General features: G+C 38.2%; 1 pseudogene; it reads right to left on the reverse strand.

The window, feature by feature from the left end:
• Nucleotides 1-2172: 2172 nt before the first annotated feature.
• On the reverse strand, nt 2173-3524 carry LOC114091643 (zinc finger protein 559 pseudogene; annotated as a pseudogene).
• Nucleotides 3525-8421: the final 4897 nt, after the last annotated feature.

Here is an 8421-nt window from a genome sequence, read left to right on the forward strand (position 1 = left end):
CAGACTAGAAACAACTATCATCGGGTATGTCTTGGGAAATTTAAAGTAAAAGGAGGATGAAATAAGCTTTATGTGAGGTTCATTCATTCATCTTAGGATCAGAACAATAATCCTTTTTGCTGGACATCCTATAGGAGTTGTAAATATGATAAAACTGACATTTTCATACAAATGATCTGTTTGGGGATATAAACCTTATGAACCTTTTCAGAATGTCTTGACTACTTCCTTTCTTTCCTTGTTTGGTGCTCCATCTACACGGAGAGTCCTTCTATTTGGGACATGGATAAAATTCCTCAAGGTTGAGTATGGACTACATAGTCATGAACAATTGTCCAGGGACAGGTGTATAGGGAGTTAGATCCTCTTGGAGTCAATCATGGAGAAAGGAGACTGATTCTCTCTCCTTTATTCTCCCAGCACCTAGTCAAGATCTGGTATCTCCTTATTACCTTTCCATAGGGTTTCCATGTGCTAGGTGAATGCACTCAGCCCATCTCTAGGATTATCATCCTAATCTTGCCATGAGCAACATGCTATAAATGTTTTGCTTTGCATTTTCACCTTGCCTGAATTCCTGTTTCCACCACCTTGTTGCTCCCAGCTGGTTCTTCCCTATGAAGGGTAGCATCTTAGTCCATGTTCTAGGCTCTGTTTTCTAGAAGACATGGGTAAAATAACATTGATGGTTTCAACTCCTTGAAACCAAGATTTTATCCTATGTAGACATTTCTAATTTAGTTGGGGTCAAAAAGTTGAATCATATACCCATGAAAGTTGGTAGATGGGATAAAGCCACATAGTCTGAGTGAACTTTGGAAAGCACCCAAATCTCACATCACAATGGAAATTCATTAGTCTACATTCATGCCTTACCACATTTTTGGATATAAATCACTTACTATAATGTTCTCAAAAAGTATCAGGATATTGGTGGTATGCAAAATAATGCAAATATATATGTAAGTTGATTGGTGATTGGTTATAGAACCCCAAGAATTCCCAGCTCCATAGGCTTGCCCTGAAGATTTCATTAATCCTTTTTGTTTTGTTTGCATGGTAATTATACCTTAATAAGTCTGTTTATTAAGAAACTAGCCAAAGACTTAAGAAAAGGAAAAAAAAGATACTTGAACATATACTTCACCAAAGATATATGAATAAGAAATAAGCACATGATATTGAACATGACTAGTCTTTAAATACACACAAGCAACATTACTTAAACACTTACTTGATTTTCTTTGTCAGCATCAATATTCTTATGTATAATAATGGAAAAGTTGTACCATAAAACTTAACTAATTACTCTTTAGGGTTTAATTTAAAAATTTTTTTGTAACAATTTTTTTTCCATACAAAAACTCTTTTAGGATTTTTTAACATTCATACAGTATTTCTCTAGTAACTTTTTACACATACAGTAAATTTATACTGCCTGTTCTAACTTCCCACAGTTACAGTTCCTCTGCAGTGTGAGGCATGTTTCCTGATAATAAAGAATAATCAAAGGGTTTCCCACATTCCTTTCAATTCATGGGATTTCTTATTAATATATACTTCTACATTTTTCCAAAGTGTAAGATAATAAATAAACCAAAACCCCACATTTCTGATATTTGTAAGATTTTCACACCTGGAAGACTATAGTAAAACACTAAGGATAAGACCTAGAGAGACTTCACACATTTTTTTTTGCATCCAGAGGACTTGCATTTATATCCATTGTGTTCACAGGCTTGGTGTAGGCCTGAAGAATGCAGGGGAAGCTATCCCACCCTCCTCACATTCATAGTGCTTCTTCAGTATAAGTTCACACTCAGCAAGGTGTGAAGGCTGGGGGGAGGTTTTACTACATAACCTTACACTCACATCTTGGTTTTTGGGATGTGTATGTATATAAAGATTAAGTACAGCACATGGAATGGGCCAAGACTTTCCTGCATTCATTGCATTAATTCACATGATTTCTCTTCTACTGGAGTTTTTAAGATCTGAGGCTACTTTCACATAAATTAGCACATGTTCAGTAACTATGAGAAAGGAGGGTCTTCCCACATTCTTTTCTAAATATTCTTTCTAGTACAGTAAGGCACTCAGAATTACTGTTTTCCCACATTACTAAGCTATGGATTCTCTTGAGTGCTGAACATGGATTGAGTAAAGGGCTTCTCACATCATGACAGCTGAAGGACATTCAGCAATGTGAGTTCTCATGTGCATTTGAAGGTGTGATGAAATAGTGAATTCTTGCCACATGTCTTATCTTTATGTGGCCTCTTTCCAGTATGTGTTCTTCTATGTTGACAAAGGTGTGAGGAATATCTGAAGGTTTTCCCATGCTCCTAATATTCAAAAGGCTTTTAGAAACTGTGATTCTTAAATGTTAAGAAATGAGGATTGAACAAAGCCTTTCCCATATTCATTGCACTGATAAGTCCTCTCACCAGTGTGAGTTCTCTATGAATGAGATGTGAGGATTTAGCAAAGGCTTTTATACATTTACTAAATGCATAAGGCTTTTCTCCAGTGTGAACTCTCATGGGGATGTTAAGTTTTGATAAACGAGTAAGATCTTTTAAACGTTTATTACAAATATAGTGTTTCTCTCTTAAGTTTTCTATGTTTAGTAAGACCTGGATAATAAGTAAAGGACTTCCTAAACATCTTACATTCCACAAGCATCAGTCCACAGTGAGTTCTTGAATGTTGAGTAGGAGGTGAAGCCCATGTAAAGCCTTTCCCACATTCCTTACTTTTCATAGAACTTTTCTCCACTGTGTACAAGATCTGTGAAATGAGGAAAAGATTTCCTATACCCTGAAAAGCACATACTCAATTTTCGCCATTCACTAAGTATGAGAAGGAAAGGTAAACCTTTCTCACAGTCATGGCATTTATGTGATTTCTCCTTACTATGAGTTTTCTTGTAAGCCAAATGTGGATTTTGGCTGAAGACTGTTTACATTGATGACAGGAAGTTTTTCTGCAATATTAATTTTCTTGTGCAGAGTAAAGGTAGAATGTTTCATGAGACTTTTTCATGCTGACTATACTCATAAGGTTTCTTTCTAGGGTAAATTCTCCTGCAAGTTGCAATTTATAAGTATTCATTCAAGGCTTTTTTACATTGGCTAAATAGTTCTTCTCACATGTGGTTTCTCTCCATTTCCACCATAATGGATGTTTTCCCTTGCAAAGTTTACTGCTGAGGTGCTAACAATTTGGTATCAACACAAACCTTCCGGTCTTGGAGGACTTTCTCCACTGTCTTCAGCTCTTTTCTTTGTACCACCAACTGCAATTGCACTTTTCCAGCATCACATGTCTGTAGAAGTTTCTCTGAGTTTGGTCCTGCAAAATCCACTCCTCTTGAGTGAAGTCCATAGCCACATCCTTAAAGGTCACTGAGTCCTGAGAATAATTTGGCAGCCACTGAGCCACCATCTTTCCTCTTTATATTTTGCCTCACAAAGACAGAAATGGTCTTGAAGATCTCACGGAGAGAGATCAATGGCTGGCATCCAGGGAGTCTAATAATGAAATCTGTCTGAACATTCCTACCCAAAGCCTCTTCAAACAGTGTCTCACTTTAGTGGACAGGTTAATCTCAACTTCTCTTGTTTAAGTAATAATGTAATCTTGCCTCATACCATGAATTATGAAGCAAAAGGAATTATTCTCTGTCATCATCACTTGTTGGTAACCTTTTGAAACACCAACTGCCATTTTGGTGAGGCCAGGTGGAAGTTAGGGCTGGAATCACCATGGCCCAGATGGCAAGGATGCTTTTCCTTCTAGAAAAGAGACATAAAGTTTGCTCTAGAGGCTTCAGAAATGGGGAGCACAGTGCATGGTAAAACCACACTGACCTGCCTGCTCCTGGGGACTGACACCCAGAATAGCTGCCTATATTCTGGGAGGTGCAACTGACCTGACTTCTCAGAGTAGGAACTGCAGCTCAGAACCACTGTTTTAGTCAAGTTTTTAGTTGCTGTGACTAAAAGATCTGACCAAAACAATTGTAGAGGAGGAAGAGTTTATTTAGGGACTCACAGTTTAGATGACTCTGTCCATAGGCAGCTAGTTCCAGTCCTCGGGGCTCGAGGTGAGGCTGAACATCATGGAAGAATAGTGTGGCCAAGGGAGGGCAGCTCACCTGATGATCAAGAATCAGAGAGAGACTTGCCAGATACAAAATACATACCCCCAAACCACGTCCACAATGCCCACCTCCTCCAGCCACACCTTACCCATTTTCAGTTACCACTCAGTTAATCACCATCAGGGGTTTAATTCACCCAATCATTTCTGCTCTAATCCTTCTTGCATTGTCTCACACATGAGCTTTTGGGGGACATGTCATGTCCAAACCAGAACAAGCACCCATGAGGGCCAAGATTACCTGGAGTTTCCCCTTTAGACTATCCCACTCCTGGGGGCTGCTCCTGGGCTGGCAGGATGCTAAGAGTTCAATAATCCTTGAATATTGCAATTTTATATGACAGAAATTTATGGATCCCATTTATAGCACTATGGCCAGTTTTAAATACATTTCATTCTCTTGTTACATATTAAAATAAATGGGCAAGTCACACACTGAAATGAAATGTGAATTTTAGAAGATAAAATATAAAGCTTCAAAGAAATTGTGTGCTTGCCATGGACCTGCTTTGAGATAGCATATCTAGTTCCTCCTAGAATTCTCACTTGTTGAGAGTAACTAGGTTGAAAAATGTGAGAAACACTCTGAGGGTATACATATCATTTTTATTCTACCAAATGTATTTGTACATCTCTAGAATGAATAAGAAACATTATTTCAAAAACTGACCTCATTTCTGTGTTCTAGGGGGAGGTAACAGAATTGCTTTTCAAAGGAAGATGCTTTGGTTTGGAATTTTTTTGGCAGAACCTTTGGTTTGTAAAGTTAAATAAATCCCAGAGGCTGTCTGGAAGGGAAAGGTTGAAAGAGAGGAATAAAACTCCTCCCTCTAGGAGTGTAAATATCTATTGTCATCCTATGCCTGTTGGCAACTCTTGCAGATTATTGCAGGACTATGCAGCTTAGCTCGTGCTGGTTGATGCTAAGGGAAAAGGAATGTTTGGGCTCTAGACACAGGGGGAGAGGTTGGGCAAGAGCCAGATTCTTATTTGAACTGACACTGGTCCCAGCAACATAGCAGTTGGCTGAGGGCTATGGAGGAGACCATAAATAGAGGACTGCAACTAAAATGTTGTGAGCTGGTGGAAGGAGAAGAATGAGTTGATATTCAAATTTAGATTCTCCTTTTCTTCACTGAAAGTCTGCTATGTTTCTAAGCCTTTTGTTATGCTTTGGGGAATGGAGTTCTGTTCTTGGGGGCCATATGTTCCTGCAGAGTGTTGAGGATTATGTACAAGTCATAGATAAAAACACCAGACATGATGTTCCCCAAAGGAAACTTTGGAGACAGCAGCTTGGATGAGACAGCAACCAATGACAGAAGAAAGTAAGCATTTTCTGGCTGTTGTTAGAATTTCTCAGAGCTCTGGATTTCCTGAGGCAGAGGAGTTTCAATGTGCTAGTGTGGGTACTATAGTTTTTTAATATCACACAAAAGAGGGGAATCTGGGAATATATACATAATCTAGGTTATGTGTATATGGGGTTTTCAATGAAGATACAGCATGTTTATCACTGAAAGGGTACATGGAGTAAAAATACAAAAGAGGGATACAGATGTTGCACTCGTGGGGGGGTTGTTGGGAAGAATGTGGAATTTTGAAAGGATGTCTTATAGATGGAACATCATAGAGCAAGCAGAAAGGAGAATAAAGAGCAGGCAATGGGAGGGTTTTGAGAGGGAACATACCACTCTTCAACATCTGCCTATGCCTGGAGGCACCTTCTAAAAAAGACAAATCTGATTTCATCACGTATCTACCTGAAACACCTCAGTGGTTCCCCATGGCCTGGAAAGCAGAGTACAAAATTCTTAAGTCGCTTGATGGAACTGGCTGAGTTGGCTGATATCCAATTGTCCACCCACTCTGCTCTTTGTACTTCCCACATCCGCAATTGTGTATATTCACACATTTACCTCTTAAACTTTAATTTATTTACATTTGAGTCTTCAAATAAAGCTTTTCATCAACCTGCATCACTCATCCATCTCCTCTTCAATTCACCATTTACATGTCAGAGGGGCTGCTCTCTCCTCAGGATAAAACTTCCTTAGCCCTCCAGGTGACATGACGTCTGCCCACCAAAGATCCTCTGTGGCACTCTGTGCCTCCTCCTTCATGCTGTGCAGTCAGTATTTTCTGAGCCAGGCCCTGCCACAGAACAGCAGTATGGCAACAAGCAAAAGCCCTTGCACCCACGAGCTCTGAAGTGGGGGCCAGACTTTTCTTCCACTGTCTTGGGGGTTCTACCTTGGTCTCAGAATAAAATTGGCATAAGACAGACTGACTGGAAAAAAGCATAGAGCTAAAATTTATTTAATGTAAGTTTTACAGGATATAGGAGATCTCATAAGAAAATAAAGACCCAAACAAATGGCAAAATTTAAATGCTTTTTTACTGGATTGAACATAGAGGCCATTGCGGGAAAGTAGCTCAAATACTTGAGAAGGCTAATTGAAGATAAAAATTATTTTAACAAGGTCTGTTTAGGTGGAATTCTGTTGTTCCCAACTTCCTGTCCTTGATGATAGGAATGTTTCTTTTGGTATAGGGAGTACAGTGCATGGGAATTTCCTCTCTTGTTTTTAAGAAAGAGAAGGTGGGATTGGAATGTCCTTCTTGAAACTGCTATAATTTCAGGTGTCTTGAACTCAAAATAACCAATATGCCAGAGTGGCATACTTCGGGGTGGTGTATACTGAACTCCTTCAGCTTAGACTCATTACACTGCAATTATTTGCTTACAGTTGGTATTATTAGTTGGACTCAGTGCCATGAGGGGGGCAGAGGACCACTGTGTACTATTTTATATTCCAGGATCCAGTATTGAACTTGAAATACTGTAGGTGCTTAGTGAATATTTGTTAAATGAGTGGGTGGTATAGACACAGGAGATTCACTGGTCTGGTTATAAGCACTGGAGGTCTTAAAATTCTTTGGCAGATAGTTTAAGCATGGTCTATGATATAAAACTATCCATCAATCTTGGAAAGCTATAAAACTTGCTAGGAATTATGACTGATATTAAAAGCTGGCTTGACCTGTTAGGTGGACAAATTTCAGGCTTTCTAGGCCAAATATTGATTTTAAATGTTTTAAAAGGATTTAATGTTGAAAGGAGAAGGATGGATCAAGAGCAAAAACACCATGACCCTAGTTGCTTGTTGGAAGCATTGGCTGGCCTCCATAAATTCTTATTGTAGAAAGTACTTCAAATGCAAGCTTATATTTGCTTGGGGCCAGCTACAGTTGTAAAATGCTTAGAACGATTATTTCTTTTATCTCCATTATCTACTGGCATGAGAGAATAGAACTAAGTAGGAAAACTAATTTTGCTTTCAAAAGTGTATTCTTTTGCAAATTAATTTTTAACTATAAATAAAACTGATTCTGAATGAGAATTTTCAAAGAGTAAAATAACTCTTCAATTCTAGACAGTAAATTCCTTGAGGACAGGGTCTGTACCGTATTCATCTTTGAACCCTCAGAACTGAGCACAGATCTTGGCAATAATAAATTATCCAGAAGTGTTATGTTTTCTTTTCATAAATGAAGAAATACAGTCTCTGGAGTAGGAAAGAAAAGTCCTTGCTATTGTTTAATTTATTTAGCATAGAGACCACAAATTAATTGGCTAAAGTTTTTTTTTTTTTTTTGTACATTATTTTGATGTTGTCAATATAGTTAGGGGAAGCAAGCAACCAAAATAAAAATTATTTTTGATTGCTTTAGAATTATGTTTACAGCTTACCTACCTCTACAAGGAAATCAATCATAAATGCAATAAAATAAAACACACAAAACAAAAACAATAGACAAGAAACTAGAGAAGAATTTCACATTAAGAAGACATTCTTGAGAAAAGCCATAGGGATGTAGCATGGCACTTAGCTCTGAGTTCCTGTCAGTCAATGCCAAGAGCAAAGCATGGTGGATGCATGCTCTCATTGTCCAGCAGGAGGAACCATCACAGTTCATTGGGAGAGACAAACTTTTTCTTGGTTCTGAGATTGAGATAATTTATCATTTCAGTCTTTATGTCGAAGATGTGGAGAAAAATAGGGCCAGGATCCTTAAAGTTAATTATGTGAGGCCACTTCTATTTTCAGCAGTGGTTAAGAGATATGGACATGACATTCAATTATGGTTCTACAGAAGCAATTCCCTGAGGGTGAGATGAGTAGTTTACTATTTCTTTGGTCAGAGCATGAAACTCTTGAGGGGATTTGAAACTGAATATTTTTTTTTATCTC

The sequence above is a fragment of the Marmota flaviventris genome, chromosome 3 (assembly GCF_047511675.1).
Source record: "Marmota flaviventris isolate mMarFla1 chromosome 3, mMarFla1.hap1, whole genome shotgun sequence".
Taxonomy (NCBI): domain Eukaryota; kingdom Metazoa; phylum Chordata; class Mammalia; order Rodentia; family Sciuridae; genus Marmota; species Marmota flaviventris.